Source organism: Tenrec ecaudatus, chromosome 2 (genome assembly GCF_050624435.1).
Source record: "Tenrec ecaudatus isolate mTenEca1 chromosome 2, mTenEca1.hap1, whole genome shotgun sequence".
Lineage (NCBI taxonomy): Eukaryota > Metazoa > Chordata > Mammalia > Afrosoricida > Tenrecidae > Tenrec > Tenrec ecaudatus.
Window position 1 is genome coordinate 29876502 of NC_134531.1, and position 26452 is coordinate 29902953.

Consider the following 26452-nt stretch of genomic DNA (forward strand, 5'->3'; position numbering starts at 1 on the left):
TGAGCTAAGACCATATCCACGCGCACTTCTTTGAAGCACGCCCTTTGATTTGGGTTTATTTCGGTGCCGGCTACTGGGGAAACGACGCCAACCTCCAACCAGGGAATGGGGAGCTTACCCATTCAGATGCCCAGTAGACAGGAATTTCCTTAAAGCACCACGCAGATGCCACGGGCACCTCCCGTGAGAACGTGCTGCGCCAGCCAACTGCTTTAGGACGCTCCCGACCCCGGGTGCAGTTGCGGCTGTAACGCGATTCCCTTCTCCTAAGCCCGCACTGCCTGGCTCCGTCATGTCGACAGCGCCCATGTAGAAAATCTTTCCTCTGATTTAACGACCCTCGGACATGTCGGAGACTGTCCTGTCTCAACGCCCTCATAGGAGAAATGACTTCTTTGCTACTTTAAATCCAGCCCCCTGAAAGGGCTGTGTGGGCCAAAGAGTTGAATTGGGTGGTGATCCCACATCCCACTAGAGTAACTTTGCTGAAAGAGCTTAAAACGTGCAGCCAGACCTTGACTACCACCATACTCCTCCAACCCCACCCCACCCCCTCTCTGCGGGGCGCAACCCCCCTCGCCTTCTCTCCTGAACTCCTTTAGAAAGACGCAATCGGCCGTAGGTCTGGGGCCAGCCGGGAGGGTTGGGGTGCTGAGGGTCTCTGCCAGCCCTGGGCAGCATGGCTCGGCGCGCCTCCATCCTGGGGTGACTCCAAAGAGTAACGGGGATCACGAGGACACGCGCAAGCTTGTCTTCTCGGAAGGGGAGCCGGAGCGACGGCCAGGCGTCTGTATCGGCTCGCGCCCGGAGCGCGCCCGTGGCCGTGGGCAAAGCCGAGCGACCGGGATCGTTCCTCTCGGGAGGCCGGGTCGGTGCTCTCTAGACGCGCGTCCTCCCCCAGCGAGCCGGGAACGCGACGCCGGCCCGGGGAGCGCGCGGCGAGGTACTGCGTCCCTGGGCATTGTCTCGGCTTGGTGGGTGGAAAAGGAACCGCGGAGCGCGGCCGAGAATAGCCCAGGGGCACCGTGACAGTCTCCAGCCAGGAGCCGACCAAGCCGGGCACCCAAGTTCAGAGTATGACTTAAACGCCCCCGGGGAGGAAGAGGGGGGGGGTGGGATTTTTCAAGAAATCAGCCAGCAGGAGAAGCCTGGGGCCCAGGGAGGGTTCCCGGGAGCGAATCGCTCGGGACTTCCAACACAGGGAGTCATTCTGTCAAGGGGAAGGGGCGGGCGGGGGCAGGCACTGGGCCTCTTGAACAAAGTCCTCCTCTCTCTGCGCCCTCCCACTTCATTCACTTGCAAATCAGTGCGTGCCCACCCGAGCCAGCTCTCCCGAGCCCGTCACCTCCCCAGCCCGGGAGCTGCAGCGGAGCCGGCGGCCACCGCGGCGGCGGCGCGAGCAGCCTGGGCGGGTCGCGGGGGCTCCAGAGCGCCGGCCGGCGAGCGAGCCGAGGTGGGTTCGGTCTCCGCGGGCGGCGGGGGCGGCGGGGGTGCGCGCTGCTTTGAGTTCTCGGTGGGGAGCAAGGACGGAAGCCAATCAGAGCGAGAGCCCTCTGTCCCCGGCGGGTGCCGCGCGCCGGACTTCGGAGCCATGCGCAGCCGGCGAGCCCGGGCCGGGCAGGCGGGCGGGCGCGCGGGGGGCACTGCGGCCGCTGCCCGGGGCGGGTGCCGTTGCCCGCGGGACCCGGCGCCGCTCCTCCGCCTCCGGTAAGAGCGACCCCGCGGGGAAGGATGGGGCGGAGTGGGGGCTGGACCCTGGGCGGCCGGCCCGAGCCCGCTACCTTCCTCGGCGCCGCCGGAGCTCCGGCATTTGCCAAGTTGGCTGGCCGGGGACGCCGGGCGCCCGTGCGTGCAGGACCCGGGGAGCCAGCCGTTGGGGGCTGGATTCCTTCCCACCTGCCCGCCTCCCTAGGGTGCGTGCACGGACCGCTTTGACTTGAGTTCCATCGCTCGGCTTTCGGGGGACGGGGGGGGGAGGGGGGGTAGAAAATCGAGTAGCTGGGAAACTCTTGCATGCACCCAACAAGGACAACTCAAGTCAGAGAGATGGTGGGGCCGAGAGAAGATGCTCCAAAGAACTGTTGGCCGGCATGTTTGGGCAGTGCCCGCCGGCTCCTGCGGGGCAGAATGGCTTAGGTTGCCAGGAAAGTCCAGCAATGGGGCTCCGAAAAATGGAGCCCACGGTCCAGGAAAAAGTCACACGGAAGCCTGAGCCGGGTCGCGCTTCTCTCGGCGGGCCCAGCCTGGAGCTGGGGGAGGTCGCCCACGAGGACAGACCCCCTGCGCCCGGGTTTCAGGCTCAGATGCCGGAGGAGGTGGCACCCGGGACGCGCTAATCCCTGCATTCCATCCCAGCGGACGCTGCATCGGTGTGCACTGCAGCGGGGCTGGGATTGACTTCTGTCGCTGAGATACTCCTCGGCCCCGAGTTGGCAGGGGAGGTGGGAGGTGCTGGCGAGGTCAGCGTGATGCCTGGGAAGTGTCGCTGCGGCAGTAAAAATCCATATTTGATGGGGAGTTAAATGCAGGTCTTTGTCGATACCAGGGGGATTGTTCACCTGAGTTAACTTACTGAGAACTTTCAGGAACCAAGAAGTTTAATCATCTGGCAGGGCCATCATTCATTCCCTCTCTCGCGCGCTCTCCCTCTGCCGCTCTCGTTTTTACAAGGCATTTCCACACAGGGGTGTATCGCATGCTAAGACTAAAACCCCACATCCAGGCGGAGCGTCCCGGTCATTTAGGGAAGCTTGAAGCCCTTCTTGTGGGGAAGAGGAGGCTTCCCTGCAAGAGTGTGTCGCTGGGGTGGCTGGAGTGTCCATAATACTACCAGGCCGCCCCAGGGGGGCTTTCCGGGTGTTTATTATGGGGGGGGGCGATACATCCTCTGGCGGGTTAGAAAAGAAACCCTGGGATAAACCTGCTTCGCAGCATTAAAAACGGTTACGCTTTTGAACAGAAGCAAAACACCGTTGTGTAAATGTGGCCAAAGGCGACTTAGGCCACTTCTGCTGCTGCTGGCTTTACCTGCTAGGGGAAACCTTTAGGCTTCTGCTTTGGGAGGTGAAAAAAAAATCTCTTCAGATGTAGCTTGTGTAACAATACTCGCGTGGCGCTGCGTTTGCTGGTTTAGAAAGCTGGACACCAAGTGATGTGAGGCAAGGGGAGCTGATGAGCAGATGTCTCCATCACCCTTAGCTGAGAGGGTAAAGTTTATCCTGGAGGCCACATTTCCAATGCCCAGCTCAGAAACTTCAAAGAGATCCAGCCATTCCCTGGGGACTAGACCCCCGCCCCCACTACTCCCCCACCCTACAGGATTGGATCTTGTCCCTGTGTGCCCTCCCTGGTGAGCTGACTAAGAAGCTACAGGGGGGTGGGGAGGGAATGAAAGGTAGCCCGGCTTGGCCACCCCTGCCCATGGTTCTGGCTGCGCCTGAGCAGGCTCCCCCCGGCAGACCTGAGAGGCAGCAGCGCACCAGCACTGGTTTGGTTCTGGACTTGTCCACAGGGATGGTGGGCCGCCATTGTAGGGAAGTGACACCTTGGTGTCTCCCTAGGTCCCCTGAGTCCCTTTACTAGTTTTGACACTCCTTTATTGCAATTACATTTCGCAATATTAACTATCTTGTAATCTATGGGAACAAGTTGCCTATGATAAAAAAAATTGTGTACCCCTCCCCACCTCCCAGCCTCTTTATCAGCTTTTACAAGTTGCAACTTACTTTCAGGCAGGCCTCTTTTTCCTCTTTTTGTAAGGAGATGCAGGGTGGGAGGGCGGGGGGACATCTGCATGTGACTGCTCTACAAAAGTTGAAACAGCCAAAATTTCAGGAAAAAACACGTCCAACTACAGGCACCAAATGACCGTTCTATGGCAAACCTTTACCTTTAAACAACACATTCTGAAGATCTGATTAGAGCTATAATGGAGTGATGGTCCCACCTCTTGATTTTAGAAGATAAAATGTGACCCAATATCCTGAATACCACCACGGGCATTCTGCCCCCAAAGAGGCACTAAAGTGTGTGGTCCAGCCTTGCCTTGTGGTCCCTGGTTGTTTTGCAAGTCCTGAATGCTAATTTATGAAGGTTCATGCTGTGAGCTCTCCAAACTTTTTGTTTTTTAAGTTGGGAGGGCCTTCTAGTGGTTCCCCGCCTGCATTTTTCCCAGTAGGGCAGTTGCGTGGTGGGTTTTTCTTGTCTTTGGCTGAGATGGCTGGCGTGAGTTTGGCAGCTTTTCTCTGTAGACAACTCGATGTTCCCCAAGCCAATGCTGACCTTTGTGTCATTCTCATTCTTACTGGTTGGGCAAGGGGTTGATAGTATTATTATTAACATCGGCATGGTTTTCTCAATGTCTAGACTTTTGGTAACTTTTCCCTAAGTCCCCAAGAAAGCAATGGCCAGTTAAAACAAAAAACTTACCACCCTTCCATAAAATAAGATGTTCTGATCCCCAACCTTGCCAAAACTGTACTTCCTCAGCACTAATTCACTCATGAACACGGCAACATTCTAGTGGGGACTCAGACAGTCCCACGTGGAGCACCCCCAGCAAGGCAGCAATATTTGGAGAGAGAATTTTGACTACTTTTCCAAAGAGCCATGAAATCTAGCAAATCACGGTGAACTATCTTTAAAGAAGTTCCTGCTCACATGCGCACTGGTTAAAAAGTCCAAAAGATGCTTGGATGCATGTACCCCCCTGGTTCTGTGAGGTCTTTTTTCCCTCCCCCTCCCCCTTCTTTGTATCACAACACATTTTAGGTAAGTTACTGTTTTTTTAAAAAAAAGTCTGCCTGGAACTTGGAATAAGATACGTTCTGTGTGGTGAATCAGCCTCTTTTGCTGACAGTCTGCAGGTTTCAACTTCCAATTTAAAAATCTGTTCTAAAGTTTGAAACGTGTTCCAAGCAAGATAACATCCAGCAGAAGGCAGCTGCCAGCGCGCTTGCTTAGTCACAGCAGCGTTTTCTTTGGGGTCGATCAGAATTAGGGTCTGGCTTGTAAGAATAACCAGCAGTGACTCAGTCTGAATTGCCTTTTCTAACAGCGTTTGCAGTCCAGCGACAGTCTACTGAGAGCTTCACCCTAAAAGGTAAAAACAGTGATAATCATCCTTCTCGGCTTTAAAATATTTTTCTCAATAATCATTCTAAACACAAGATTCAAGAGTATTAGGCTAACAGGGAGATGGCAAAAATAAAACTCTCTCTCTCTCTCTCTCACACACACACACACACACACACACACACACACACACACACACACACACACACACCCCAAGGGAAAAATCTTCCATTGCGCTGCCTGTACTTCTATCTTTCAACCTAGGTTAGGTTGTCTAGTCTTTTCCACTTTTAATTTTTCATCCTTGTTCTTCTTTGCTAGAATTTTTTTTTTTTTTGCAGGCGAATGAGAAGTTGAGGCACATCCCTGGTTCTAAGCTCTATTTTGGGTGGAACTTTACTTTTTCTGGTGACCAGCTGATGTGCACGGTATGAAACTTTCTAGTCTAAGCCTACGTGGTTCCACCCTGGGCTGTTCCCAACTGCAGAGGCAGCCCTTGGAAACCATCAGCCCCTGCACGGGGGCGGGGGGGGGGGGGGGGGGAAGACAGGTAAAGCGTGAGTCTCGGGAACTCACAGGGGCAGTTGCACCCTGACCTCTAGGGTGACTATGAGTTGGAATGACTCAATGGTTGTGAATTTTTTTTCCCATCTAACCTTATCAGGTGCTCTGAGTCAGAATTTACCAGAAAACAATGAAAGTCTTACCCTTAAGAGGGGAACCCTGGTGGCGTCGTGACTGGTGAACCCCAAGGTCAGTGGTTCTGTTCTGAGGGATAATAATGACTATTTGCTCCCATAAAGATATAAAATCCCAGACACCCAGCCCCCCCCTCAAAAAAAAGAAAAGGGCAGTTCTCTGTCCACTAGGGCAGCTAGAGTCAGGGTTGAGTTTGGATTCTGTCTTAGAGAGGGCTCAGTTCTCTCGGATTGCTATGGCCATTGCCCCAAAGTGGACAGTCCCTATCAACCGACAAGTGGAGCTGGAGGTAAGGGAAGGCAATCTAATGGGACATTATCAACCAATAATCCTTCAGAAAGGGAGTGGAAGCAAACTGCAAAAGCGAACTGAAGTCAGGTCCTTTCAGCCAAAAAAGCTGAATGATAAGAGATGAAATGCAGCCGCCAGTCCAGTTGGCCAGAGCTGGCCACTTAAGTTGGTTTGAACTATCCGGGATGACCCAGCTCTTCCAACAAAGGAAACTTACTGAACCATGGCCACTCGAACACACACACACACACACACACACACACACACACACACACACACACCTTACAGTAGAAGCGTGGGCAGAGGGCACCGTGTAACTCATCCCTGCAGATTTAGAGATTAGCCCACCTTGTTTCATTAGTATAATCTCCTTACATGGACCCTGTTGGGCGCTCATTTCCTGGACTAATCAGATCACCTTGCTGAGCTTTGTAAGATGAGCTTAATTAAGGCCAAAAACTCACCTGTAAATTGGATTGGAGTATAAAATGGGGAGCAGGACAGCTTATGGAGAAGATGATGTAACATTGGACAGTATATGGTCTGTCCTAGCTTGATCGCTTTTAGGGCTATTGGTTTGGTTTGGTTTCTGTTTCTTCCAAAATTTCCTAAATTGGTTGAAAAAGAAAAAAAATGGAAAATAACCTCCTCGCCATCATGAATCCGACTCAGAGACCCTCGACGACAGAGCACTATTGCCCCCTTTGCGTTTCCTAGGCTATATATCTTGTGGAGAGGCTCCTGGGTTCAAACTTCTGCCCTCCAGGATATAGAAAGCCAAACTCACTACCAGGGAGCCAATTCTGACTCATAGCAACCCTACAGGGCAGAGTAGGACTGTCCCTGTGGGTTTCTGAAGCTTCTTTCCAGGAGTAGAAAGCCTCCACTCTATCCCATGGCAGGGCATGGCTGGGTGGTTTCAAACTGCTGACCTTGTGACTCGCAGCCCAATTGCTGTCCAGTAAAACCCTCCAGTGTAACCAACTATGCCAACAGGACCCATCCACATGGTCCAGAGACCTAATAAATAGTAGATTTGATGGAGGAAGTGCACAGGTTAGTGACAGGAAAAAGGAAAGAGGCGTTCAATTGTCACCCACGAGGGAAGTGGAATAGAAATAGAACCCAGATTGTTATTTTGGCACAGTATGAAATTTTCTCTTTACAAATAGTGCTACTGTTATAGATGCATGCTTATCAGTGTGACTCCATTGTTAACACATATGTAAACACTACTCTTTTTTTTTTAAACGTTTTATTAGGGGCTCATACAACTCTTATCACAGTCCATACATATACATACATCAATTGTATAAAGCACATCTGTACATTCTTTGCCCTAATCATTTTCTTTTCTTTCTTTCTTTTCCCTTTTCTTTTTTTACATTTTATTAGGGACTCATACAACTCTTATCACAATCCATACATATACATACATCAATTGTATAAAGCACATCCATACATTCCCCGCCCCAATCATTCTCAGAGCATTTGCTCTCCACTTAAGCCCTTTGCATCAGGTCCTCTTTCCCCCCCCCCTCCCTCCCCGCTCCCCCCTCCCTCATGTGCCCTTTGTAATTTATACATCATTATTTTGTCATATCTTGCTCTATCCGGAGTCTCCCTTCCCCCCCTTCTCTGCCGTCCATAACACTACTCTTTATTCAACCATGGGATGCAGATTTCAAAAGCCATCCTAAAAAAAAAAATCACCGCCTAAGAGATGTGTCGCAATGAATCCTCCTTTAACCAGAGGAGGTGTGGTTTTGGGCAAGTAGCTTGAAATGTCTCTCAGTGCTCTGAAGGCCGTCCCCTCTGATCCTTCATGGTTCTGCACACTAAATAGAGTACGTGTGCTTCTGAAGCCTGCAACCCAAAGTGTGCCACCAAGAAATCAAGCAAATATGTATATTTCTGGCCGGTGGCATAAGATGAAAGATAAATAGCTAGATAGCCCATGCCTATCCCCTCCAACCCACCACCAAGCACATGCCTCATAAAGAATGTACACTGCTCAGTAGAATACATACTAACCGATACACTCAGGGGTTTTATTAATCCAAGATAACAATGATGATCATTGCAATAACAAGACACTGACTGTTTACCAATATTTCCTGCATGCCACTTACCCTATTAGAATTCTGCAAGGATTTTCACGGCAATAATGACACTAAAACTCCCAGTCATTGAGTCGATTCCCACTCTTAATGACCCTAGAGGACAGGGTAGAACTGCCACCGAGGGTTTCTGAGACCGTAACTCTGTGGAAAGCCTGGTCGTTCTCCATGCACCAGCGGGTGGTTTCAAACTGCTGACCTTGAGGTTAGCAGCCCAACAAATCAACAATGCACCACCAGGACATAGTGACACAGTGCATCAAAAGGCGTGTTATACTCTTTTTTTTTTTTAAATTGGTTTTGATTTCCAGGGAATCTCTGTTTGAGAAAGTACCTTTTAAATGCGCTGTTAACAAATACTTGTGAAGTCTAAGGAGCGAAAGTGTGACTCTCAGAGGAAGACCGAGGGGAGTAGCGGAGGATAGAGAAGGGAGACAGCGGTCGGTGTAAGATATATTAAAAAAGAATTTATAAATTATCAAGGGTTCCTAGGGGATAGAGGGTGAGGGATGGAGGGGGAAAAAGAGGGGCTGATACCAAGGGCTCAAGGAGAAATAAAATGTTTTGAAAGAGATGATGACAACATATGTACAGATGTGTTTGACAATGGCTGGCTGGATGGATGGATTGTGATAGGAGCTGTAAAAGCCCCGCAAAAAAATAATTTTAAAAAAATAAACAAAGCAATGAAGATTTTGAGGCTAATTAAGGCATAACCTACGATGATGGGCCCGTGACTCTGATCATAATGCTGGTGACTGGTCTCTTCGTAAGGGCATCAGTGATCTTCTCGAGCCTGCAGACCCGCATGTTGGAGGGGCAGTTCATAAGGGCGGCTACAAATCCTAACCACGCATTTGACTGAGCCATGACCCCTCTCCTTCCTAGCACATTCACAGAGTCACTGCTCGTGAGTTGCCACAGCCAGTCCATTCTGACTGGAGGCCAAGCCCCCTGGGAGCAGAGGACTGCTTCACAGTGTATTCCAGGCTGTGTCCTTTACAAAACAGGATGCATGCGGGTAGGTTTGAACTGCCAATGTTTCGGCTGCAAGCCCAGCACAAAACCATGGGAGTCCCCCAGGGACTCCTGCACATTCACCGCATACACAGATAGTATTTAGGCCTGTGGGTCTCAGTGGTTACGATTGTATTGATTCCCTGCCCTTTAATTACTCTTTTTTCCCTCATTAACATCACAATGCGGTATTGGTTCTAAATGGTTTCTTTATCATGTATGATGTGCACAGTTCTCACTGTCGTTCCCGCTTAAGGATATAGTTGACACTGATGACCCGGGTTCATTGTATTTTATGCATTCCCTTCCCTTCACTTGAAAAGTTTTATAGTTAGGGTAGCCTTTCAGGGCAGTTTGTAAACTGTAAATACAATGGGGTAGGTGAGACACGGAAGGATCCTTGAGATGATTTGAATCAAGTCATTTTCCATTTGAGACAATTGATGATCCGAGAGATGAAGGGCCTCGCCTGTGGATCTACTAAATGTATTTTGTCCTTTTACCTCCATCACTTTCTATGCAAGTTGACTTTTATTTGTTGAATGTCATTGCATTTTATCATTTCCACTTCCTGCTGGCATTAAAAATTAAAGAGGCAATTTAAATCTCCAATATTTTCTTTAAAATAAGTATCACGTGAAGGGGAGAACATTGAAACTTCAACAAGACCATAAAGATTTCAGCCTCTAGGAATTGCATGGGCAGCTCCATGGATAGCTCATATGGCAAAGGAGAATTTAAAATTCCCTGGGAAGGCTCTCAGGACGGAGCTGGGGTTTTATTTGCCACGCATGCGCAAAAAGGTTGGTGACGGTTTGGAGTCTGAGAATCAGTTGCTATAGCATCACTTCCACCTCCCAGCAATCCCAGGTGCGTCAAAATGGGACTGCTCTAGCGCTTCCCACTGCTCTTCTGAGGCACCTCGGAGGGGCCTTGAACAGCTACACTCTCAGCTACCTTGCTAGCCCATCAACTCTTTGTGCTACCCTGAGAGGTAGGAAGCTTCATTGAAATCCCGGATTCCCTAGGTTACCCAATGTCAAGTGCTCACCTTAAAAAAAAAAAAAAAGGTTATTGGTCTGAATAATGAGGACAACCTATTGAGTTTTGCCATAAATTTCTATTTATCCAATTTAAAGAGCAAAAATAATGACCCAGTAGCTAAAATGTCGCTTCTTTCATGAAAATAGAGGAAAAGGAAGGATTCTAGTGGGGGTCTTTTTTGCTCTTCTTTGGTAAAATAAAAACCTGGCAAACAGCTTCATATTAGCCCTCCCCTCCATTCTCAGACTGCTATGTTGCTTGGAATCGATGGTCTAGGCTTGCTACTGATGTCAGCACGTGGAGAAATGACTGGAGTCCGTAGCTGGCTTCCTTCTTTGGATGGCGAAAGAGTGAAGGAGAGATTGTTGATAGACCACAGAGCCCAAGGGAGGAGCTCACCCCAAAAACTATCTTTCAGCACCTTCATTAAAATTTGGATTAATTGCGATCAATACTACTCTTTGGACAATTGTTCAATCTTAGACAATATTCACAGGCCCTCTAAGAATGGGCTTCACCAAACTCATGGCGAGAATGTGTCATAAACAATGAATGTGCCTATTGCACTATGTAGCAGATCATTCTGTGGAAGAAGAGTTTTAAAAGTGTAGCTAATGATTAATTAGACCTGACATGATTAATTAGCCCTTACATCCACATAACAAAGCTCTCGCCACCATCCAGTCAGTGTCCACTCATAGCGACCCTGGAGGGCAGGGTAGTACCGCCCTTGTGGGCTTTCCAGGCATAACTCTTTGAGGCAGTAGGAAGCCCTGTTTTTCTCCCAAGGAGCTGCTGGTGGTTTCGAACTGCTGACCTTGTGGTCACAGCCCAATGCATAATCACTATGCCACCAGTCATTCTAGCAGAACAAAAGGGGTGCCTTGTTTTCGAAAACCTTTGTAGCCCATAGGCAACAAGAATTTTCTGGGGTGTTTGTTTGTATTTTAAAGGATGCCACTTTTACCACAAACACCAGTTGTCTTCCAGCATCTAGTATCGATTTGCGCCATAAAAAAAGAACGAGTTCTTTTCATTTCAAAACGTGAACTTCCTTCTCAGGGTTTTGAAAGAAGCGTCATTAACCTACAATCATCCGTTTTCATAAAACGTTCGAAAGCAGTGGCTCAACTTCACATTGAACTAAAATATTCTCAGTTCTCCTTGGCAACAGGTTCCAAATTAACTCCCATCAAAACGGTGTGGTCGGACTAAGCAATCACTAATGCCAAACGGCCGCCGCTGCCGCGGCCGCCAGCCGACTGCTGATTCCTCATTTGCTCCAAATCGAACTATGGCGTCTCAGCAATTAGTTTCTTATTAAACTACTTGTTTAAAAGTATCTCGTTGGGATTTTGTCGGTGTTTCAGAACACATTAATTCTCTGGGCGAGGCCTTCTGACAAATCATATCGCAACGCTGTTTCGGCTCTTTCTGAGCCACATCCACCTCAGTGTTTGTGTGGTTTTGTTAGCAGAAAGAGAGGCTTGGGACAGACAGTTCCCCAGGAAGACAGAGGAACGAAGGGGGGTCACTTCTTGTGCAATGTCCTTAGGAAAAGGTGGCACTGAACTTCCAATACACCAGCCAGCCCTGCCGTAAGTTATGCATCCACAGAAAGGAGGGTATACAGCAAAATCAACCCAAACCAGCCACAGGCACGTGGATTCGGACTAGCTTTGGTCCCGGCCGTCTCGGAGGAGGCGTGTCCTCCCTGGGGTTGGAGTTTGCCAGGGTGCATTCAGGTAGATTTGAACCATTGACCCTGCTCACCCAGGAGAGCACCCCCGTTGAAAGCCCCTGTGGAGCACACTTCTACTCTAGTCCTAGGGCCCACCGAGAGCCGGGGCTGCCTGGCCGGCCAGTGGTCAAGTCTGGGGAGCTGCACATAAAGGCACCCCTCGCCGCAGAGGCGCCTTCTGCTTTTGAACCAGAGCCCAGGCATGCCACGTCCTTCTTTTGAATCCCAGTTTTTAAAACTTGGCTTTCATGATACTTCTTTTGCGTCCTCCTGCACGCTCCTATCCCCTAGACGCCACATTCCAGAATAGCTTTCAAGTAGACCCTTGTCTATTTTCACTCAAGAACTTTCCCCAGATCTAAAAGAACATGCACTTTGTTGTCGCACACAGCTAAAGAAGTGACCCCTGCAGAGAGGAGGGCACTGGCAAAACTCCCAGTGACCGTGGGAAGGACCAGGGTCTCACCCAGTTTTCCATCCGTTGATGTGAAGTTCAAGGCTCCATCGGTGTAAAAGCTCCTGGGTAACTGGGTTCTGTAGAGATGACAAAGGAAGGAGGAATCATTGAACCTCGTCTGGATCAGCTGGGCACTAACGAGTCAGGACAGCGGGCCCAGGCACAGGGAGAGTTGTGAGGGTGGTGCAGAGGGTCACGGTGGGTCGGGTCGGAACCAACTCAATGATGCTTTAACAACAACAGCAAATTTGGTTTGGGCCCTGGGTAGTCTGAATATTAATACAGTACATCTCAGCTTCCCAATTTGTTGCTAAATTAAAATAGATTTTTAAATGGCTTTTCTAATTCTTCTTCTTCTTCTTCTTCCTCCTCCTCCTCCTCCTCCTCCTCCTCCTCCTCCTCCTCCTCCTCCTCCTCCTCTTCTTCTTCTTCTTCTTTCTTTTTTTCCCCCTTTGCGTCCGACCATCTTTGATCATAACTGGTCAGTGAAACGAATCACAGAAAAGGGCAGTGCCCTGATTGCCTGCGCTGTTTGGTAATGAAGGGAGACGTCCCCGGGACGCGGTAAAGGCAGACGGGGAAACGGGCTGTGTGTTAACCTCCGCCATCCAGCTGCAGGGAGGCAGCCACGAGGGTCTGAACGCTCAGGGGCTGCTGTGCTTCTCAAGTGCTTTCCAAGGGAGGCTTTACCTGACTGACAAGTGCTCCAAAGAATGATTTCAAGCCCAGACTTCTGGAAAATTCATTATTTGATTCCACCGCACAGTAAAAACCCATCGGATACAAATATATGTCCTTTCTGGAAGAGATAAATCCTAGTGGGGGAGAGGAATGATTAAATGGCTTGAAAGTCTCCATTCTGCCTCTCAGGATGACCATTTCCAGGGGAGGGCATCGCAGGCAAACACATGCCCATAGTACAGCATCAATACCTGCTTACTGGGTGAAAGTCCTTCCTTCCATGCAAGCAGCAAGTGAAACCTATTTTGTCCAACTTATTTCCTTTTCAGGCTCAATCACACCAGTGAAAATGTGACTTTTCTATCCCCTGCTAATAACGTAAATCTTAATAATTCAGACTCCTTTCAAAGGAGCCTATTTCAAAGGAAACCCAGCCAGTGGTTTTCTGAGAGCCAGAGGGCCTATACTTGCTATAGGGCTGCCCAACTTTCCCAACCAGGCTCCCAGCCCACTCCTTCCTTCAGGCAGACGTTTTATTAAGCTTGGTATTAAACAACAGTGGTGCCTGGGGCCTGACTATCAATGTATGCATTCCTAAACAGATTAGCAGAAGTCTGTCATCTTGATTTTTATTTTATTTTAATTTTAACAATTTATAAGGGGCTCATACAATTCTTATCACAGTTCATACATATACATACATCAATTGTATAAAGCACATCTGTACAGTCTATGCCCTAATCATTTTTTTCTCCTCTTTTCTTTTTTTACATTTTATTAGGGACTCATACAACTCTTATCACCATCCATACATATACATACATCAATTGTATAAAGTACATCCATACATTCCCTGCCCAAATCATTCTCAAGGCAATTGCTCTCCACTTAAGCCCCTTGTATCAGGTCCTCTTTTTTTTTTTCCCCCTCCCTCCCCTTTCCCCCCTCCCTCATGTGCCCTTGGTAATTTATACCTCGTTATTTTGTCATATCTTGCCCTATCCGGAGTCTCCCTTCCCCCCTTCTCTGCTGTCCCTCTCCCAGGGAAGAGGTCACATGTGGATCCTTGTAATCAGTTCCCCCTTTCCAACCCACTCACCCTCCACTCTCCCAGCATCGTCCCTCACACCCTTGGTCCTGAAGGTATCATCCACCCTGGATTCCCTGTACCTCCAGCCCTCATATGTACCAGTGTACAGCCTCTGTCCTATCCAGGCCTGCAAGGTAGAATTCGGATCATGGTAGTTGGGGGAGGAAGCATCCAGGATCTGGGGGAAAGCTGTGTTCTTCATCGGTACTACCTCGCACCCTAATTAACCCATCTCCTCTCCTAAACGCCTCTATGAGGGGATCTCCATTGGCCGACACTTGGGCCTTGGGTCTCCACTCTGCACTTCCCCCTTCATTTAATATGGTATATATATATACATATACATATACACATGTATACACATACATACACACACTTATATCGTTGTTGGTTTTTTTTTTGCATGATGCCTTATACCTGGTCCCTTGGCACCTTGTGATCGCACTGGCTGGTGTGCTTCTTCCATGTGGGCTCTTGATTTTTTTAACTCTTAATTTGTGTGTGAAAACAGGATGTACCTTTGAGTTTATGTTTCCCATATATTTATCTTCTCAGAAGTCAAACCTAAAGGAAACATGATGCTTTCCAAGACATTTGTTTTGCTTGACGGGTCTAGCATCTGTGTGTGTTACTATATATTTCCTGTGATGCATAAAGCAATTGCCTTGTTGTTGTTGCTGTTAAGTGAGTGACTTTTATTTCACTTCTCACTCAAATAATCCTGAAAGTTCTTTTTGAAAAAATATTTTGCATTCTACTTAAGGAACGCAGGAAAAGTGGCTGAGAAACCAGGGAGGAGAATCATAATAAAAGCTAACAAGCAGAGAGCATTCATAACAGACATTGTTCTCAGTGCATTCTGGGAGTTTGATCTTCACATCGGACTCTGAGATAAATGCTGCAACACTCCCAATTTTAGAGATAACACTGTGGAAAAGAGCAGCTGAGAAACGTGTGCACGGTCACACAGCTAAAACCATGGTCGGTCCTCTCGAGAGGTCACCTTCTGAGGCATTCCACTCCCGGACCTTCCCAGTGGGAACACATTTACATGGACGGGTGCGTGCGCGCGCACAGAAAGGAAAGGCAGACGGATAGATGAGAGCTAGATGCTGGTGGTGTTCATTGCCGTCCAGTCCCCTCTTAGTCATGGCGACCTCTTGTGTGCAAAAAGGGAATTGGTCCACAGGGTTTCCAAGGCTGTGGCCTTTCAGCAGATCAGCTAGGCCCCTCAGCCAAGATGCCCCTGGGTGAGTCTGAACCCACCTAAAGAGGCTCAGAATAGAGCACTTAACTAGCTGTGGCACCCCGAGGTGGGTGGATCGATAGACTGATGAAGTAGATATGATAGGGAGCGAGGAAGGAGAGAAGGAAGGAAAAAAATGACGTGTCTCTCAAATACAAACCAAAAAAGTCAAAGATGTAGGGACATCGATATGCACATAAATGTATACACATTTCTCAGACCTCAAAAATATAGTTGGAAAAAATTCATCTTTCCTTTTCATCCCTCAGTGAATATATCAGTATATTCTCACAACAAGTTAAATCAATTAAGTACAGCCCAAAGCTGCAGATACAAGCTGCACAAAAGCCTTTTGCTGTAGACCTGCCTCTTCACTTTAATTTGAGTCCGTTTTGAAATCACTTATAAGTCCCAAGGGGAATCTGATAAAGAGGGTTTGGAAGGATCAGATTCATCATTCATTAATTTATGCATTCAATAATATTTACCAAGGGCCTCCTGTGCTGAGAGTTGGGGAGACTCCGGGTGATAAAACGGACCTGCACTAACAATTTGGGCAAGATAGTTAGCTTCCTTCCACAGACTCTGCACAAGATAAACCCACTATATGTCAAAGAGCAATGGGTGCAGAGTAAAATGATAACTTGATTAGTCGACGATTAGCTAGATCCATTTATAATCTTGGGGTAGAAATGAACTTCCTGCACATGAAGCCAGAGCTTGAAAACAAGTGCCATGACGAGGGCATCAGTAGAGGCATGCTTTATTAATTACAGGCCCACAGTCCAGCTGCGGGTATAGAATACAGAGAAACATCGAGAACAGATTAGAGTGTGGCACTCCCCATGTGTATGACTTAGATGTGTTCATTGTGTTCGTTACATGAGGATTTGTAGAATCTCTGTTCAGGTTTGTTTTTGACCTCCTGTAACAACTTAGGGCACATTCCTGTTCAAGACCAAAAGCTTTGAGCACTTTAGTATTGTTGGTGGCATTCCTTAGACTAGTCGCCTGGTATTTCTCTCACTGGCTTTAAGTGCCATCACGTGGATTTCAACTCAAAGCGACTGCATGTGACAGTAGAACTGCCACCTAGGGTTTTGTAAACTGTGATCTTTATGGAGGCAGATTGAAAAGTCCTCGTCCTGTAGAGCAGTTGGTGCATTTGAACTGCTAACTCCTGGGCCAGCCTTGAGCTTTAACTGTGATGCCACTAGGACACCTTTTTCTTTCAATAACCCTGAAATTTCTCCCAGCGAGCTTGCCAGAGAGCCAAAGCCACAGATGGACATGCTTGTCAATAAAAATGCATTTGAGCAAGAAACCATTTTACACCAGGTGGTGGTGGTGGTGGAGGTGGTGGTGGTGGTGGTGGTGGTGGTGGTGATGATGGTGGTGATGATGGTGGTGATGGTGGTGGTGGTGGTGGTGGTGGTGATGGTGGTGGTGATGGTGGTGATGGTGGTGGTGATGGTGGTGGTGGTGGTGGTGGTGGTGGTGGTGGTGGAGGTGGTGGTGGTGGTGGTGGTGGTGGTGGTGGTGGTGGTGGTGGTGGTGGAGGTGGTGGTGGTGGTGGTGGTGGTGGTGGAGGTGATGGTGGTGATGGTGGTGGTGATGGTGGTGGTGGTGGTGGTGGTGGTGGTAGTGGTAGTGGTGGTGGTGGTGGTGGTGGTGGTGGTGATGGTAGTGGTGGTGGTTAGGTGCCACTGTACTGCAACCCTGTGTAACAGGAAGGAAACACTGCCTGGTCCTGAGCCGTCCTGTTGTCATGCCCCAGAAATTACTGCAGTCACGGTGTCACTCGTCTTGTCACGTGTCTTCTCTTTTCCAACGCCGCTCTATTTTACCAGGCATGATGAGCTTGTCCAGGGATGGGTCTCTTCTGGAAATGTGTCTGAAATACAAAAGACAAAGGAGGCCAGCTGGAATTTAGGAACTAGGTGATGGGCTTTTCATGTAATCCAATAACCATTTAATGAACATTTTGGCACACAACATTGTGTTGGTCATTGTGCATAATTCAATGTTCTGACCTCAATTTGGTGACAAGTGTTCTTAATATTGAAGATGCTCTGGTTGGTTCTATGAACTAAGTGTTGGCTCCCTACCCAGAAGGTTGGCAGTTCAAGCCCACCAGCTGCTATGTAAGGAAAGATGAAGCTGCCTGCTCGCAGAAAGAGTTCAGTCTCAGCAACTATATTCCAGGTCACCGTGAGTCAAAATCTACGATGTCAGCAGATTATTCCTTTTAGAAAGAACCCCAATGACACAGGCCGAGCCCCCAGCTTGCTGTGTACTATAGTTGAAACCCGCCCACTGCGCTGCAGCAGAAAGATGTGGCAACCCCCTCCATAAATATTCACAGCCTTCGAAACTGTCCTTGAGGGTCACTATGAGGAATCGGTGGGTGGACAGCAAGGGGCTTACTTTGTTTTTCCAACTCTTAGAAACTATCTTTTCAGAAAAGTAGATGGTATCCTTTGATGATCGAGTGTTCCAGTCACAAAACAGATCACAAGCCATCATTCTGAAACGTAAGGTTTAAGGTGTGGACACCCAAACCTATTACTGAGATTCAGCCCATGTGCATCAGTGCAGTGTCCCCACCCCGCCCCCACTCTACCCCAGGCTGCTTACCTTCAGCAGCTGCTCAGATGAATTGGTGCCTGGGCCACACTTGGAAGCCCAGCTGGTGCCGTGGGCTACGGTGTGGGCTGCCACCTGAGACCGATGGCTGGAACCCAGCAGTAGATTCCATAAAGCTTTACAGCCTTGAGATCTGCAGCCTCAGGAACCGGACAGGGCATCTCCACTCTGACCTACAGGGTTCCCCTGAAGCCGCGGCTTGGGCTTGGGCCGTGGGACTTGGTAACATTGCTGAGATCCCCAGTCCTCATTCCAGCTGGTTGCATCCAGGCCGTGGTGCTTGGTGCGCTGCCTGTGGCACTGGAGAGCCTGTCAGCCGGCAGATGGATTTATAATGAATGTCTAATGAGAAGGAAGAGAAATGGGCAGGTTCAAAGTTCTTGCCACCTGAAGGTAGATGAACGACACCTAATTTGAGGAACCTAAGGAGCTCTGGCACGGGAGGTTACTCCCTGCAAGGTCTTAGCAGCTCAGACCCACCAGTGGCTCCCCGGGAGAAGGATGGAGCGTTTTGCTTCCATGAAGATTTACGGACGGCCTTGGGAATCCACAGGGGCAGGTCTGCTCTCTACAAGTCAGAATCCATTTGATGGCAGTGGGTGCAGCATGAGGGACATCGGGGATGCAGAAGAGATAGGAAAGAAGGCTCAGGTTGGATGTGACTTCAGGTGTAACACTTCTATTAGTGGATAGGCATCAATCTTAAAGAAAAGATTGCTTTTTTTGCATGTGGTTAAATAATAAGAGCTTTATCTAGTCATATTCATTTAGGTCTGGTGGAGAGAAGCCTGCGTGCAGCAGAGCCTAAAAAGGAAACATGCCCGGATTTGGCAGCTTTGTCTTCTTAAAAGGATCAAGATTTTGGCAACTGCCACGAGTCCCTTTCAAACTCAGAGGGGGTTCCTCAGCTTCTCTGCAAGAAGCTAAAGGGGCCTCAATCAGGAAGAATAAGCAAAGACAAGAGCAACTTGACAATAACAGGGGAAAGTGACAATCTCCATAGGAAGGGACCGTGGAGCAGCGAGCAGGGGCTGAGGACAGTGGGACATGTTGCTGGGAGGAGTGCAATTGCTGCCCTGGCCCAGGCGCTGGCCCAGTCAACGCCAAGCCTTCTAGTCTACCTGAAGGTCTCTGCCCAGCCCTGTATAGAAATGCCTTTCTCCTGGTGCCAGACGAGATTCTGGACGGTAGCAGTTCCTTCCGCCTCACTTGAATTCTCTAACCCCCCCCCACACCGGCTTTCTTTTCTTCTCTCTGGTGACGAGCTCTTCGGAGGCTCTCCTCTATCTAGTCCTCACCCTACTGGGGCTCCCTTGTCGCATCTCTGTTCTCGCCTCCGCTCTGTAAATCTCAGCACATCCATCCACACCCAAGGATGCGCCTATACCCTCTGGGGATGTCCAAGTCTGAACCACAGCCTGCATCTTGCATCTCTGCCCTGAGATCCGTACTGAGAGGTCTCCGTGCTTCCTAAGCATCTGAACCTGGAAATCCCGCCCCCAAACCTCTCCTTCCCTGGTGTCTTAGATCTCCCTGGACGGCACCTTCGAACGCTGGGGAGCGGAGCCATTTTTAATCTCGCTCTGCAATTTTCAACCTCAGGGGAGGCTCTTGTCTTCTCCCACTTTTCTAATCTGCTTCTTCCGCAGTTAGAATAGTACAATGAGAGCAAGATAGCCAGCCACTTAACACCCCTTCCTGCAAAAAAGGTTCTGACTTCTCATCCAGGGCTCCAGGGCTCCCCTTGATCTGTCCCGGGTATGCCTGCCTCTGGGCCATGATATACACAATCTATGCCTCTGCTCGAAGTACCGACCCACCAGTAGTTCTCCCAATGCGTGACACTCTTCCTCTACCAATAAATCTTCGCCACTCAGCTTAACCCGGCCAAATCTTACTAGATCCAGTCAATATTAAGTATTTGTTTCCAGAAAGCTTAGCCTGAGCCCCGCTCTCCCACCCTGCTGGGGGCTTCGATTTCTGACTGCCTGATCGTCTTCATTGTAACTAGAAACCCGTTCAAAGCTCTCCACCTCATGGGGATGGACTGTAGGATCGCCAGCTTGGCATCTACAGAACCAGGTCACCGGGTCTTACTTACCAGGAAGGCCTAGCAATTGTTGTTGGCAGCGGGCAAGGATGCCTTCTCTCGAGACACAAAGTCAAACTGGAGAGCGTTCATTATGCAACGTGGACTCCATTCGTGTGCTTTTACATTATTCATGGTGGATATTCATTCTCTGTTCCTGTCATCTAATGTCCTCTGGACACATGGTTAGTTGCCGTTTCACCGAGAGTCCAGACCTTAGAGGCGCATCCGACAAGTTCTGGGAACCCCTTGGTGCCTTTGCCCAAATATCTGAAATAGAGTGACAGGTCCTGTCACAGGCGGGTCTCCTAGTGGAATAGCAGACTTGCTTATTTGGAACGTTTTTCTCCTCAAGAAGCTGGTATTTATTCGACCACTCTACTTCCAAGCATAGAACTGTTTACAACTTGTATTTGTGTGTCGAAGGTACGAGCTGTGACTGGATAGTTTCTCTCTGGTGTAAGCTAGTATGATAACACTTTGTTGGAGTTTATTGTCCACCCCTAGTCGTATGCCCAAGGGGGTCATCACGACAATCGGTGGAAGACCCGTAATAAAACATTCTTAGGTTTGTGTTTTATAAGCAAAATCACTGTGCCTTCAATTCTGATCCTGGACCGGTTTTGCTGTTCGTTTGCTTGTTTTTGTTTATTGGTTGGTTCTTTTGGGGAGAGGTTCTACGGGAAATCTAAGATGAGATTTTGTGTGCCTTGTTGTAACCTTGAACATGGGTGCACAAAATAGATCGAGTTCGTTGGACTGATTCTGTAGTCCTGCTTCATTCCTTAAGTGGTAGTCAATGCATGGAATGGGAGCTTCATGAATATTGCTTGGCAGGGAAAGATGCAGCTCAGCCCAGCTCTATCTGAACATGCCAAATGCTTTGTGAGGTTGTGACATAAAGTAGGAGAGGTTTGGACGATGCTCCTTAGACTTATGCGATATTCATCAGCCTGAAGTCAAAAGTACACAGAGAATTTTAAACTTCGTAATCAATAGAGTAGGAGTTATCTGCTTAACATAAGTGTGTTTTCTAGAATAGGGAAGATACCATAGAGCCTGCTGGTAAATTTTGCTGCGGTGTCTATCTCACCACTGTGGGAAATGGTAATTTCTAAGGAAAAGGAATCGAGCCAGTGGGTTCAGAATAATTACCGTAGTGACTCCTGACCTTCTCTCCCTGCGTCTGCACCACTCCTTGATCACACCTTCCAGTCCACAAGGCCTCTGACTACGCCAGCAGTTTCAGCTGCATTGTGTGAGTTCTCTTCCACCTGCTACACCCCAGTCCCAGAATGAGAGTTAACCAGGGAAAGGATGTCCAGGAGTGATTAAGGGAGAGGGGGAAGGGGGAAGCCAATGAGCCAGAGAACAGAAGTCAAAAAAGAAGCGAGTCACCATAATGAGCATTCAGCATTGTAACCATCAGCCATCTGATGACTCAGTGGCTAAAGCAAGTTGCCTGCTAACCAAGATGTTGGCAGTTCAAACTCACCAACGTCTCCAAGGGAGAAAAAGGTGGCAGTCTGCCCCTAATGAACTGCCCCTCGGAAAAGCTATGGGGTCGGTTCTTGTTCTGCTCTGTAGAATTAGAATTGACTTGACAACAGTGGGGTTAGTGGGAATCTTACATAATATTTTACCCTTCCTCACTAAGAGTTTTCCACTTTTGTGCTGTTTAGATGGCTTTGGACTCTGGGTAACAAAAGTTCACTATTGTACAGAAGGGGCGGTCCACAGGAAGACATTCTAAGTGACCACCCGGTCAGTGGGGTAATGACAATCTCAGCCTCTCTGTGCCCTCACCCTGCCATCCTCAGCAGCACGGCCATTCAAGCAAGGGTTCCCTTTGTGGCTGAAGGTGGTTGCCGGGGCCAGTGGAGGCCACCCGCTTCCTCATTCTTGCCTCACAGGAAAGACATCAGATGAATTGTGAGGTTGGCGGAGGGCCAGGCCCTGTTTCCTTCGGTTGTAGATAGGGTCACTGCGAGTCAGAATGGAGAACCACTCAACCCAGGATCAGGCTAATGGAGCTAGCTCAGGTCATGCGACCACACTTGCCACATGAATTTCTGGGAAATTTCATGTGCTGATTAGTTTGCTAGACACGTCAAGATACATTCTTGGGGTCAGCATCCTTTGAATAACGCGCGCGCATGTGTGTGTGTGTGTGTGTGTGTGTGTGTGTGTGTGTGTGTGTTTGAGGTAAGAAAGGACACATGAACAAAACTGAAATTCTGGTTGGAGGAAAGAGGTTAAGAAAGAAACACTGTCCACTATAATTGGGTCACATAGAATCAGTATTGGTCTAAGTCAGTAGTTCTCAACCTATGGGTCACAACCCCTTGAGGGGGTCTAATGACCCTTTCACAGGGGTCGCCTAAGACCCTCAGAAAACACATAAATATTTCACAATATATAATTACATATTGTTTTATAATTAATCACTATGCTTTAATTATGTTCAACTTGTAACAATGTAAATATGTCCTGCAAATCAGATATTTACATTACGATTCATAACAGTAGCAAAATTACAGTTGTGAACCAGCAACGAAAATAATATCATGGTTGGGGGTCACCCCCACAGGAGGAACTGTATTAAAGGGTCATGGCATTAGGAAGGCTGAGAACCACTGGTCTAAATAAACAAAACTATCATAACCCCCTAAATCAAATAACATCAATAAACCCACTACCGTTGAGTTGTTTTCAACTCATGGTGTCTCTAGATCTGGTTTCTGAGGCTACCAATCTTTGTGGGTTTGAACCTGTCTCCCCCAAACCAAGCTCACTGCCATCGAACCCATTCCAACTCATATCAAGACCGAACCCTGTGGATTTCCAAGACTGTAACTCTTTAGGACAATAGAAAACCTCATCTTCCTCCTGAGGAGTAGCTGGTGGTTTTGAATTGCTGACCCGGCAGTTAGCAGCTCAACACGTAGCCACCGCACTACCTAAAAGCTATATAAGTAAAGGATTCCATCAGATGGGATTAACCGTAGCTTTAGAGGTTACAGGACTAGATCCCAAGACCCAAGCCTGGGCATCGAGTAAGGGTTCCTGGCAAAGTGGGAACTAGCCTGAGACTTCACTGTTTGAACGACCCCTGCTCACAGCTTTTCTTTCACGCCCTGCCTAAGATGGGGCTTGGGTATATTTGTTTGGGGAACGGACTGATTAGAAATACATCACTGTCCTAAAAGGAAAAAAGGAAAAAAAACACACACATTTTTTAATCTAGGGATTTGAAGCTTAACTAGCTTGAAGGAAAATATGATTTTTTTTTTTTTGTTCTGAGTCTCATTTAGAAAATAACCTTAAAGGATTCAAAGGACACCATGCCAAGTGAGCCCTGTTCTTGCTCTCATGGGGGCTTGGCTTGGCTTTCATTTTTCTACCATGTTCTGAAGGGTTTTCTTAAGCAACCTTCTTGCCTTTAGCTCAGGCCTAATCATTGGAGCTTTAAAAAACGTTAAAAAAAAAAAAAGGTGTTCTTTAAAAATAGCATCACAAAACAATCTTTTTTCCCCCTTTATTACTAAAATTATCCCCTGTCCTTCTTTAAGAGAGATGGTTAAGGCTTAAAAATAATTTTTTTCTTAGTTTCCTTTCTTTAGGGTTTCTTTTAAAGGCAAATAAACTGAAATGTAGATTGTATCTAAATCCGAGTCAGAATAGTATGAGAAGTAATTAGAAAACATAAAATGAAAAACCACTGGAGTTCTGCCCCTATTATGTGGGTAATTTTAGATTTTTTTTAAAAAAACATGAGTTACTGGGGTTGCTGTTTTCAACAAACGCATTTATGCACCCGTGACGTGTGCCACACAACAGGATGCTCCTGAAATGGAATGAAAGTTTAAACCTACTGATTTTTTGGGTTTTTTTTTTCTTTTTCTTTCCTAATCTGATTGTCGAGGGGCCCTGATGGCGTAATGGTTATGTGCGGGCTGCCATCCTGGTGGACAGTTTGAAACCATCGGCAGCTCCGAGGGAGAAAGACTGGCTTTCTACTCCCATCATCCGTTACCATCTCGGAAACCCACAGGGGTCGCCCACCGGGAGTCAGTTTTGACTCACTAGCAGTGAACTTGGTTTTTCAATCTTATTTGTATTATTTTAGGGCTGATTTTGTCACAGTGTGCATTCACCTCTCACAGCCAACCAAAAACCGCCTTCTCTTTTGCCTAGCAATGTGGAGGCAGAATGACGTTACCAAGACCACCAAACTCTCGTGTGGGATTTGCATATTAGTTACAATGTGACATTTTGGAGAGTGGGGCAGAGGGGTGGGGTCATATCTATCATTCATCTCTTAAAATGAGCTCTACTTTGCATGGCACAGGGGCGCCCAGGTGGACTGCGTAGGTGCCAGGACTTCCTAGGGAGACTGGCCCTGATGGCTGCTTCTCTCAGCTCAGTTTTCCCTCACCTAATCAGGGCAATGGAAGTTTTGCCTCATACGGGTGCTGTGAAGAAGAGCCAAGACAGCGCTCACAAGAACTAGATCGATCAACGTGGCAGGCGCACAACACAGTTGCTGTGCTTAGAAGCTGCTGAGTGGATCTCAACTTCTAAGGAACCCATAGTAAATCCAAAATACTCAAACGCACCGCCAGAGCGGATGCCGACTTGTTGCAAATCTATAGGGCTGGGTAGCACCGTCCCTGTGAGTTTTCCCAGATGGTTGATTCTTGGTGGGAGTAGAAAGGCCCCGCCTTTCCCTTGGAGAGACTAGAGGGATTGCACTGCCAACCATATGGATCGCAGCCCAAATAACTCATAGCCAGTATGCCACCAGGCCTCCTTATCAAGCCCATTGTAGGAACCCGCGAAAAGATGAGATGCTGTGTCTGCATCTGCTGCGGTGGATTATTTCTTATCAAACTGTAGGTCAGCTCAGGGATCGGGAGTAGTTTGGGTTTTTTTCGGGAGTATGTTTAGAGTACTGTGCTTCTAATTCCACTCATTGGAACAAGCCACAGCCATGTTTTATGTTACAACTCCCATGTGCCACTGGGGCACTCTGACCCCAATTCTCAGACAGAGGAAGGTGTGGTGGCTGGCGCAGGGAATTTGCCACTGTGGCTTCCTTTCAGATTTCCCTCAGAGCCTCTTCAGCACTCTTCTTTCCCCAGAAAAACCTGTAGCCCAAGCTGGGCTCCGTGTTTGGACTTGTGAAGCTGTGAAACACGGAAGGCAGCCAAAAGGAAGTGAACAAGGCAGACATGGATTCTGGTCAGTGGGTTGTCTTGGCCTGTGGGGATTACTCTAGCCTGTTTGCCAGCCTGCCCTCCCCTGAGCAGGCGTGCCGGCAAGAGAGCAAGAGATCACCACTGTGACTTCAGCAGCACTCGGTGCCCGATTGAACCAGTGTACACACACACACACACACACACACACACACACACACACACACACACTTCCTTACCAATGACACCTCCACTAGAATGAGGGAAATGAGTTACAGTTTTAAACACCAACGCTCTCTTCTGATTGAAGTTTTTCTAGCCAACTCTGGTTTCCCTCCCTCTGTGATTCCCAACTCTGGTTCTTCTACGAGAGTCCTGGACGGTGCCAGCTCACTCTTGGCTGCTAGCTGAAAGAAGTTTAAGCACTCCATGTGGCACCTCGCTAGAAAGGCCTGGTGATCTGCTCCGCTGTTGTTATTGTAAGAACAAGAAGAGCAGTCCTCGCCTGCATCCGTTACCCCGTGCTAGGCACCCTGTGATCCTCTGATGACGGTGTTGGGTAACGTCTAGTTAGATCCGGTTCAGAGCAACCCGATGTGCAACACAATGAAACACTGCCCAGTCTTGTATCACGCTCACCATTGCTGTTGCAGTTCAGCCTGGAGTACAGCCATGATGCCAATACACGTGGAGGGGCTTCCTGGTTTTTGCTGACCAAGGCACAAAGCCAGTGTCCAGGGCCTGCCTCTCCTGATGCACTTGACCAAATTATGTGAGACCAAGTCTTGCTGCCCTTGCTGCTGCAGAGCACTGGAGGCCTACTCGAGACAGATCTGACGGTCCACGTGCGTTCAATAACCTTACCATCCTATTTCAAAGGCATCCGTTCTTCTCCTATCTTCCTTTGTTTTCTAGCGTTCACGCCCATAGGAGGTGATTGAAAACACAATGGCTTAGGTGTAGGCCCATCTTAGACCTCAAAGGGACAGCTTAGCCCTTTAAAACTTAATTTTTTTATTTCATTTACTTGTTAAGCCATTTTATTGGCATATGGTTCACA

The 26452-nt window shown here is 48.2% G+C and overlaps 1 protein-coding gene across 3 annotated transcripts in view; it reads left to right on the forward strand.

Moving 5' to 3' along the window:
* Positions 1-798: 798 nt before the first annotated feature.
* Positions 799-26452, forward strand: part of CDH6 (cadherin 6) — a 200422-nt gene continuing 174768 nt past the window's right edge. The window contains exons 1-4 of one of the 3 annotated variants that reach the window (XM_075540891.1): positions 1275-1453; positions 5057-5101; positions 5415-5501; positions 5738-5826. The gene's annotated coding sequence lies outside the window, so the exon portion shown is untranslated. Of the gene's footprint in view, positions 944-1274; positions 1454-5056; positions 5102-5414; positions 5502-5737; positions 5827-26452 lie in introns of those variants that run through there. The other 2 variants (XM_075540892.1, XM_075540890.1) reach the window with 2 other exon arrangements.